The sequence below is a fragment of the Lolium perenne genome, chromosome 2, assembly GCF_019359855.2.
Source record: "Lolium perenne isolate Kyuss_39 chromosome 2, Kyuss_2.0, whole genome shotgun sequence".
NCBI classification, from domain to species: Eukaryota; Viridiplantae; Streptophyta; class Magnoliopsida; order Poales; family Poaceae; genus Lolium; species Lolium perenne.
The window spans coordinates 235,389,831-235,399,266 of NC_067245.2; the positions used below are offsets into that span (position 1 = coordinate 235,389,831).

At 40.4% G+C, this 9,436-nt stretch overlaps 1 long non-coding RNA gene across 1 annotated transcript; it reads left to right on the top strand.

Moving 5' to 3' along the window:
- Positions 1 to 7,901: 7,901 nt before the first annotated feature.
- On the top strand, positions 7,902 to 8,296 carry LOC127335273 (uncharacterized). Its single transcript, XR_007872689.2, has 2 exons — positions 7,902 to 8,040; positions 8,129 to 8,296. It is a non-coding gene; the product is annotated as an uncharacterized lncRNA (long non-coding RNA).
- The last annotated feature ends 1,140 nt before the right edge of the window (positions 8,297 to 9,436 follow it).

A 9,436-nucleotide genomic window follows, 5' to 3' on the forward strand; every position in this document is an offset into this window, starting at 1 on the left:
GGCTATTCCCTTAGGATTTATAACAGAGTTATCAATAAGAGTTATTTCTTCTCCTCCTTCATCAACTCCCCAAAGTTTCAAGGATTCATAAATGCTCTTAGGTATAAGGCAAAATTCAGACATAATATCACAATTGGCATGAAGAGTTTGATCACCGATAACAATTTTAACAGTAGGATCCCATGATGAAGGTTCAGAGTTCACTAAAACTTGTTCAAGACGGTTACGAACATAGCGATAGTTGTCATCCAAGCGAGATGTACTTATCTCAAGATTGTTTATTCTATTATAAATGCTAGTAAGGGCTGAATCAAAGTTATTAGCTGAATCATGTGATGCAACCAACTTCTTCATGGCATTAAAAGCTTGATCCCCATTGCAATGAAGGAAATCTCCTCCTACTAAAGCATCCAAGGCATATCTATAGCGAATCATAAGACCAAAATAAAAATTACTAAGGAGCAAACTTAGAGTCATTTGAGGTTCAGTTTTACGATAAGAAGTAAAAATTCTAGACCAAGCATCTTTAAAACTCTCCTCATCCCCTTGTTTAAAAGTGAAGACTAATTCCTCAGGCGAAGAAGTAACAGGTGCAGAGCTAGACATGGTAACAAAAGTAACTAATTTTTTGTATTTTTAATATAGAGTGCAAGACAGTAAATAAAGCAAACTAGATAAAGTAAATGCAAGTAACTAATTTTTTTGTGTTTTTGATATAGCAAACGAGATAGCAAATAAAGTAAAACTAGCAACTAATTTTTTTGTATTTTGATATAGTGCAGCAAACAAGAAAGTAAATAAAACTAAGCAAGACAAAAACAAAGTAAAGAGATTGGGATGTGGAGACTCCCCTTGCAGCGTGTCTTGATCTCCCCGGCAACGGCGCCAGAAAAAGAGCTGTTGACGTGGGAGTTTAAAATCTTTGTGGTGTAACTTTTCTTCGTCCCCGGCAACGGCGCCAGAAAAAGAGCTTGATACGCGTACATCACGCGTCCGTTGGGAACCCCAAGAGGAAGGTGTGATGCGTACAGCGGCAAGTTTTCCCTCAGTATGAAACCAAGGTTTATCGAACCAGTAGGAGCCAAGAAGCACGTTGAAGGTTGATGGCGGCGAGATGTAGTGCGGCGCAACACCAGGGATTCCGGCGCCAACATGGAACCTACACAACACAAACCAAGTACTTTGCCCCAACGAAATAGCGAGGTTGTCAATCTCACCGGCTTGCTGTAACAAAGGATTAGATGTATAGTGTGGATGATGATTATTTGTAGAGAACAGTAGAACAAGTATTGTAGTAAATTGTATTTCAGTATAGAGAATTGGACCGGGGTCCACAGTTCACTAGAGGTGTCTCTCCCATAAGATAAATAGCATGTTGGGTGAACAAATTACAGTTGGGCAATTGACAAATAGAGAGGGCATGACCATGCACATACATATTATGATGAGTATAGTGAGATTTAATTGGGCATTACGACAAAGTACATAGACCGCTATCCAGCATGCATCTATGCCTAAAAAGTCCACCTTTAGGTTATCATCCGAACCCCTTCCAGTATTAAGTTGCTAACAACAGACAATTGCATTAAGTATGGTGCGTAATATAATCAATAACTACATCCTCGGACATAGCATCAATGTTTTACCCCTAGTGGCAACAACACATCCATAACCTTAAAGGTTTCTGTCACTCCCCCAGATTCACGGAGACATGAGCCCACTATCGAGCATAAATACCCCCTCTTGGAGTTACTAGCAAAAACTTGGCTAGAGCCTCTACTAATAACGGAGAGCATGCAAGATCATAAACAACACATAGATATAAATTGATAATCAACATAACATAGTATTCTCTATTCATCGGATCCCAACAAACACAACATATAGCATTACAGATAGATGATCTTGATCATGTTCGGCAGCTCACAAGACCCGACAATTAAGCACAATGAGGAGAAGACAACCATCTAGCTACTGCTATGGACCCATAGTCCAGGGGTAGACTACTCACACATCACTCCGGAGGCGACCATGGCGGCGTAGAGTCCTCCGGGAGATGATTCCCCTCTCCGGCAGGGTGCCGGAGGCGATCTCCTGAATCCCCCGAGATGGGATTGGCGGCGGCGGGGTCTCTGGAAGGTTTTCCGTATCGTGGCTCTCGGTACTGGGGGTTTCGCGACGAAGGCTATTTGTAGGCGGAAGGGTAGGTCAGGGGGCGTCGCGAGGGGCCCAGGAGACAGGCTGGCGCGGCCAAGGGTGGGGCCACGCTGCCCTACCTCCTGGCCACCTCGTGGCCCCACTTCGTTGACTCTCCGGTCTTCTGGAAGCTTCGTGGCAAAATAGGACCCTGGGCGTTGATTTCGTCCAATTCCGAGAATATTTCCTTACTAGGATTTCTGAAACCAAAAACAGCAGAAACAAAGAATCGGCTCTTCGGCATCTTGTTAATAGGTTAGTTCCAGAAAATGCATAAATATGACATAAAGTATGCATAAAACATGTAGATATCATCAATAATGTGGCATGGAACATAAGAAATTATCGATACGTCGGAGACGTATCAGTCATCTCCTTGGTAGTTCTGTTCATCTTCATACTCTGGACATTTGAATAGCCAGGGACATAGCCGTGAGTACTTTAAGTACTCGCAAACAAATACTAGTGTAAGTGCTACAATTCTAGTAAGGGATGCTAAGCTCTAGTTTATTTGCATAAAGCCAATTTTAGTTCACAAGGATTTGAGAGAAAACTTATTCATGTGCTAACTAACTCAAGTGGGAACATTAGTGTAATTCCCACAACTCAGTTGTGATTCAAAAACAAGTCACCATTCACCATTCACTTCACCAAGTATTTTCAAGAATCTGACACCGGAAACTGTATGGCCTTTCCAACCGTCCGTAACCGTGGACACGGCTATTCGAATAGGTTTACACTCTGTAGAGGTTGCACACTTGTGCCACAACATTTGTTTTCATCCGTCGGGATAATCCCGAATCATCGTAACACAGTACGCGGATCATCAACCATAACCTTTCACTTACAAACCCTAGTATGAGCACCTCTCCCCATGAGTTTGGCCTCCCAGTGAAGACCAACTGTCAACCTGGGAACTGCACAGGGCTTGGTCGTACAATTCACCTCAATTCACATAATTTCTCAACAACGGAGGCAGCCTCGGCATAACCCCTATGATGTGTGTTCAGAGGGAACCCATACTAAGATGTATAAACTTCTAGTTAAGCCCTACCCATAATCAGGTATTGCGGGGGTACTCAAAATTGGAAAGGTATCGCATCCAAACCAATATCAGTTTTAATCAAAAATCACCATCTTCTCCAAGTCATATTCACCTTCAAAAATTATTCAATGGAATGACTCATCATTCCAAGGTTTCAAATTCAATTCAAGTCACATGTTCCCATCTAGAGTAGTCAAATTTTAATATTAGCACTAGCACTAACATGAGGGGTGCTATCTTGCTTGGCTAGCTTTGAGACTAACTTTGCTACTCTAGTACTACTCTTAACTTAGCCCAAAGTTAACTATAAAAGTATCTTCTTCAAAAATCAAGTAAAACTTGTAAGGTAAAAACTTGGGATAGGATTGTGGTATGTAAGGTAAGACTAATGGTGCCTTGCCCCAAGGGCTTTGCACTTTGCAAGAATATTAGCTTGCCTTGGTAGTGGTCAAAGTTCTCCTCTTCCTCCTCTTGGTAGCAACCTTCCTCCTCCTGGTATTCTCCGGTGCTAGCGTCTAAATTCGAATACGAGGTATAATCTAACGTTGTATATGATGCCCCCCATAGGGGGCCTCACAGCGTTTTGAGCCTGTGGGCCATCGGATCTTACCAGCAGGTGAATCTTGGCCGTCCATTTTTCACTGGTGGAGTAGCCAGGAAACGAGGCCCTCGCGTGACCCGCTTTTTATCCACGGGTCGATGAAGCCCATCCGGCCCGGCGTTGGCGCGTCGTGCCCTATCCCAATCCCGTCGCCCGGTTCCTCCTCCGCAATCCCAGGCCTCGCACGCCCCATTGCCCCCGCTGCTTCGCCTCCTCCCAGTCGCTCGCGCCGCCACCCCGTCGTCATCGCTCGTGCTGGAGACGGCGGCGACGTGAGCACGAAGGAGTTACAGCTTTGAGGCACCTCTGCGCCTCTCCCGGCCATGGTGGCCGCCGTCACTCCCGGGCTGTTCGACTTGGAGTCTACGGCCGGCGAGAAGATGCGCGTCGGGGTCGCTGAAGGTAACGGCCTCTTTCTTCAATTCCCTGCTATCCCTTCCCCGCCTCTTCCTCCCCATGACAAGATTGATTCAGTTTCTTTCATATTGCAACTTCATACCTGAATATTTCTGGGTTGTACTTATCCCTTCCATCTCTAACTCCTCATTTTTCTTGTTTTTGTGCAGTGGCCAACACTGGGGAGGAGGGCAACGACTAATCAACCAGAGAAGTAGGTGATTCCCCAACTCATCTCGTTCCCTCTCCTAGAACGGCCTCTTATCTCCCTAAATTTCCTTTTGGATCTCGATTTGTTTGGTTCTGGGTTCTCCTCTTTAGGCTCCAACAAAAAAAAGATTTTTATGTCGATTGCCATTGATCTTAAAGTAACAAGACGATTGATGTTTTCTATGGCTTGCTGCTGATTTTTGCAATTTGGACAAGGATCTAAGTAAGAAAGTCAGAAGAAGAGGATCTGTAGGAGCAGGTCAACCATGACCAGATGCACACGTATTTGATGAAATGCAGGTACGAGGCTTCTCTTATTTTCATTTTGCCCATATCTTTCTATGCATCCTATCATCATGGTGATTGTATGGAGTATGTGGAATGGATATATGCAAGGGGGAGGTGTCAGGTTTTAACGGTAGTCATAATTCTGATTTGGTACTATTTTCTTTCCAGCAATGAAGGTGACTTTCCATGATAAATTAGGTCTCAGACCAAGCACCATGATGTGTGTAGTCCCGGCCTCTACACAAATGCTTCTCGGGAAGCACGAGTGCATCCAGTAGCGGCGAGGTCGACATCCTGGTCCGCTCCTTTCTTTGTTTTTGCTAGGACTTCCCGTGGTGCGATTATACCTTTGTTTTAGCGCCTCGCTGACAACGATTATGTCACTGTTATAAGCCTGTCTAGGGATGATTGCGGCATCACCGGTTGGATGGGCTTGAAGGTACTACCTCCGGTCAACTTTAATCGACGCGCGAGCATGCCTACCATAACGCTACTGATGCTTTCCCTTTGCGTCGATTTTTTTCTGACCGGAGGGAGTATTTGATAATTTCCAACTTTGCATGTTTGTTGCCTTCAAGTACAGGAAAAAAATAGTTCATGAGAAGGTGTAGGACTTATGATTAACAATCTGTAATATTTTAGCATTTCCCTTACTATCCATTCGTGTGTTTAATCTATTAAATTTTTTACACAAAAGTGCATGACATTGGTTGCAACTTTGGTGTGGTTTTATGTTCAGAGAATTTACTTTTATCCTGTAGTTCAGTGGATATGCTTTGATCTGAAGGATTTTTTTTTGGGGTCATTACAGTATTATGCGTGATAAAATTTGGAAATGGTCTAATATAATTCATCGCTTCTGTGAATTAGATTCATTCTAAGTACTATCCCGGTTTTATGCCAAAACCGGCTATCTATCTTCTTCATTTTTTGAAAATAATGCATGGTTCTTTTTATTTTTGTGTAATTGTCACCAGGTGAACATACAAATTTATTATCATTCAAGCATATAGATTGGTCTGCCAGAATGTCGCCAACTCAAAGCTTGATATGTATGATTTTATCCTGCCTGAAAAACAATCATGCCTCTTATACTTTTTTTTGACAGATTGGTCTTGAGGGTAATGAGTAGAAAAAATCATTCCGTGAGTCAATTGGATTGGCTCAGTTTATTTGAGAAGGCCGAAATAACATTGTAAAAGATATCTATTTGGTTCCGGGAATAGCAATTTACTTTTTCTTGATATGGTACTGATGTCCTGACAGTTTCCTTTACTTTTTATTGGAAGGTAATTGCATTTGCATGTATTTCGTCTGCTGCTGCTGTTGTTCTTCCACATCGCACATTTCATGGACTTCTTTTTGGCAATGTGGGCTTAGTTTGCAGTCATAATGTTCAACTAATTGTTTGAGAGATATCAGCTATTATTTTAGTCCTATGAAGCAGAGTTGCTTCTCTGGATGTTCTCCACATGAATACAATGGGTTTGATTTAAATCATGATATGGATATTCTTTTCAGTTCTACTCATGGTTTGTCGTATAAGAAACAAAATATTCTTCAGCTTTTAGTTTGTTCATATGATTCACGATAGTTATTGCCGTGTGTGTATGCTATTGAGTATGTGGTCTGAAAATATTGGTTTCTTCTATTTCTAATGAAATTATGGTTCTATAATCCAACACATTTTCCACACCTTAACAAATCAGGGATAATCTAATGCTCTTCTATATGGTTGCCTTAAATACCAAGCCAATAAGCTTTTCTTTCTTCTCTTTCTGATTTCACTGATTTTTTTTTTTGAAAAGTATTATACTATGATGTGCTCTGATGGATGAACATGGCAAAGAGAAAAATTAGCCTACTGTTGGTTGGTTCCTATTTGACCTGAATAATTAATTTGTGAATGAGCAGTTAGGTAGTGAAATATTTTGACCCACCTCGAGTCGATTGTTTATAGATTATGAATTATGAATTGCTAATGCAGGTAAAAGAAGAGTACAGCAGTGGACATCAGATCTTTATTCTTGAGCTCCCATTCTTAATTGGACACCACAAGAGTACAACAGTTTTCTCGACCTTTGCGAGCCCATTGCAGTTCTCAAGTGCCAACCGCTTATTGTCATCTCTTATAAGGACCAAACGGATGCTACTTTTGGTTTCTATTAGTGTATATTCGGGGGTTCTTTAGTTGTGTATGGTTACCAGAACATGATATTTTCAGCAACTACGATGGTACCATGATGTAGTTGAAAGTGTTAAAAAATTTGTGTTCAACCTACCGTGTAGGAATTCATACCAACCTTTAGGCAGCTGTTTACCCAATGAACCTCTTATTGTTATTTCTTTAGGCTAGAATAGCTTAAATATTATGTCTTGCATTTATCAGCGGTTTATACATCCTTCATTTATTCGGGCATTCATTTATTTTTGCAAGCTCTGCAGTCGGTTGTATTTTTTCTTATTGCTCACTTCTGAAACAAAATAACAAAAGCATTGAAAAGTCATTCTGAAATTCACAAAATAAGAGATGCCCGCTGTTAGGACATATTTGAATAATCCTTTTGGTTTCTGTATATGGTCTCTTCCTAGCTATTACATATGAATTGGTATATTGCATACTAACTAGAGGTTTTATAATTTTTAATGCTGTGTTACTCATATATATATAGTCCGTCGGGTACCAGGTTAAAGGACATTGCTTAACAACTTTTGGCTTCTAAAATTTATTCAGTTAAGATTAAGATGCAGATATATTTTGAATAAGAAGAGAACTCCTAAGTAACACTTCGTACAGTATGCAATATTTTTTTTTTAGCACGACATAAGTATAGCTACTTATTTTTATACCAAAATCTTTTCTTCAGTTGGTTTCTCTACTTCCTCACTACGCTTTTGATTGTTATTCGTGCGTGAAACAGTTTGTTAAGTCAATTGTAATTTGCACAGTGAGGTTCTCACCTATCCACTGAAAATATCGTTTGTAACAAATATCTCGAGATCTTGGTGAGCATGAATTTTGTACAATCCGCTTTTTTATCTTCTTTTCTTGGGTGTGTGCTGAATCTGTATGATTTTTTTCTTAATGGTAAAAGTCTATGGTTTTGCTCTTATTAGTGGTTGTGACCTATGTTGATTCAAATATTGTGTTAATTATTCGTAGGTGCCGAAAGCTCGGGCGGACGAATCAGGCAAAAAGAAGACTTGCATTAGAAGCAGGTACAATATTTGAAATGATCTGCACTTATCTCTCCAGATGTGTTTTACGGTATACTTGTGCCTATAGATGGTTTGGGTTTCTCATGTAAGAAAATTGTTAAATCTGTACTGCTTATCATCTGCCTGCCGTAGGTTGCGATTTAGCATTAATTACTTTGTGGTTTGATTTTCAGGAGTGGTGGTTCCACCCTTAGTAGCCTTCATTGTATGTGAATTCTTTTGGTTCATGCTGCTATCAGTTCCTTAGTTATGTAGTTTTTTTTGTTTTATCATGCGGTGTGTTTTCTTAGGAAACAGACTTGTGTATATTTCTGGTTTATCAACGCTTTGTTCTGCTCTTATTATTAGTAGTGGTTCTCCTCCCCTTCCACGGCGAGGGAACCCTAGCCAATCCCTAATCCCGCAGCCGCCACCCCTGTCCCTGTCGCTTCTCCTCCCCTCCCCTCGTCCAAGCCTCCTCCTCCCACAACGCGGCGGTATGAAATATTTGTTTTTGCTATTGTATTTGCAGTACGAAATATATTATGTTCTTTTGGCCTCAAATATACATATGTTTACTTGAGCAAATTAGTGTGGGTGCCAGTGCAGGTAAGCAACATGTAAGCAAGGAGAGGAAATGAGAGGAAAAGAGAGGAGGAATTAAAAACTTGCTACTTGCTAATTCAAGCACATATTTCATTTCAGAAGGTTAGCTTCTCTACAGTTTTAATTATTCAATCTTGTGCCTATATCTCTACTAGAGATGCCAATTTGCTAAGAGTGAATTTCCAATTCAGTATAACATGTGTTTGGAATTTCATTAATGTTCATAAAAAGCGTTCTTTTAGTACTATATGTTTATGCCCAAGAGAAAATAGAGAGAGTAACCACACAGAGCTCCATATTAGATAACTGACCGGACATGCACATTGTCCTGCATAAACTGAATGTTTGCTTTCAAACATCATGTGTTTTCAATTTAGCTAATTTTTATAACATACTATTTTCAAATACATGCTCGATATATGGTGCAATATGAATAGGGTTATTAAGTTTTCCATTGCTCTTAGGGATACATGAGTATAAACCGATCAGACAGTGGGATATATACTTGGATTGGCAAGTTCAATTCCAATCATTTTCTGTCCTTTCTCTCTATTGCAAAAATCATGAAATGTTTTCATGATGCTATGGTTTGAGATCCATGACAAAGGTTCTCCAGTCCCTGCTATTGTGGTTTGCGAAATTTTTCTGCTTGTCAACCTATGATTGACTCCTTAATACGATTTCTTGGAATGATTCATTTTTTTTCACTCAGGTAGTTAAGCTTTTAGCTTTAGTGAAATTGGCCATGCCATTATATTTTTCTGACATATCTTAGGTAGTTATTTATCTCACTTGGTCTGCTTATTTGCAACTTGATTTATTTTAGGTGCCGTATCTTCAGTTAACTTTGATATTTGTTCAAAGAAGTGAGAGGGCACATACTGCAGATTCTAGCG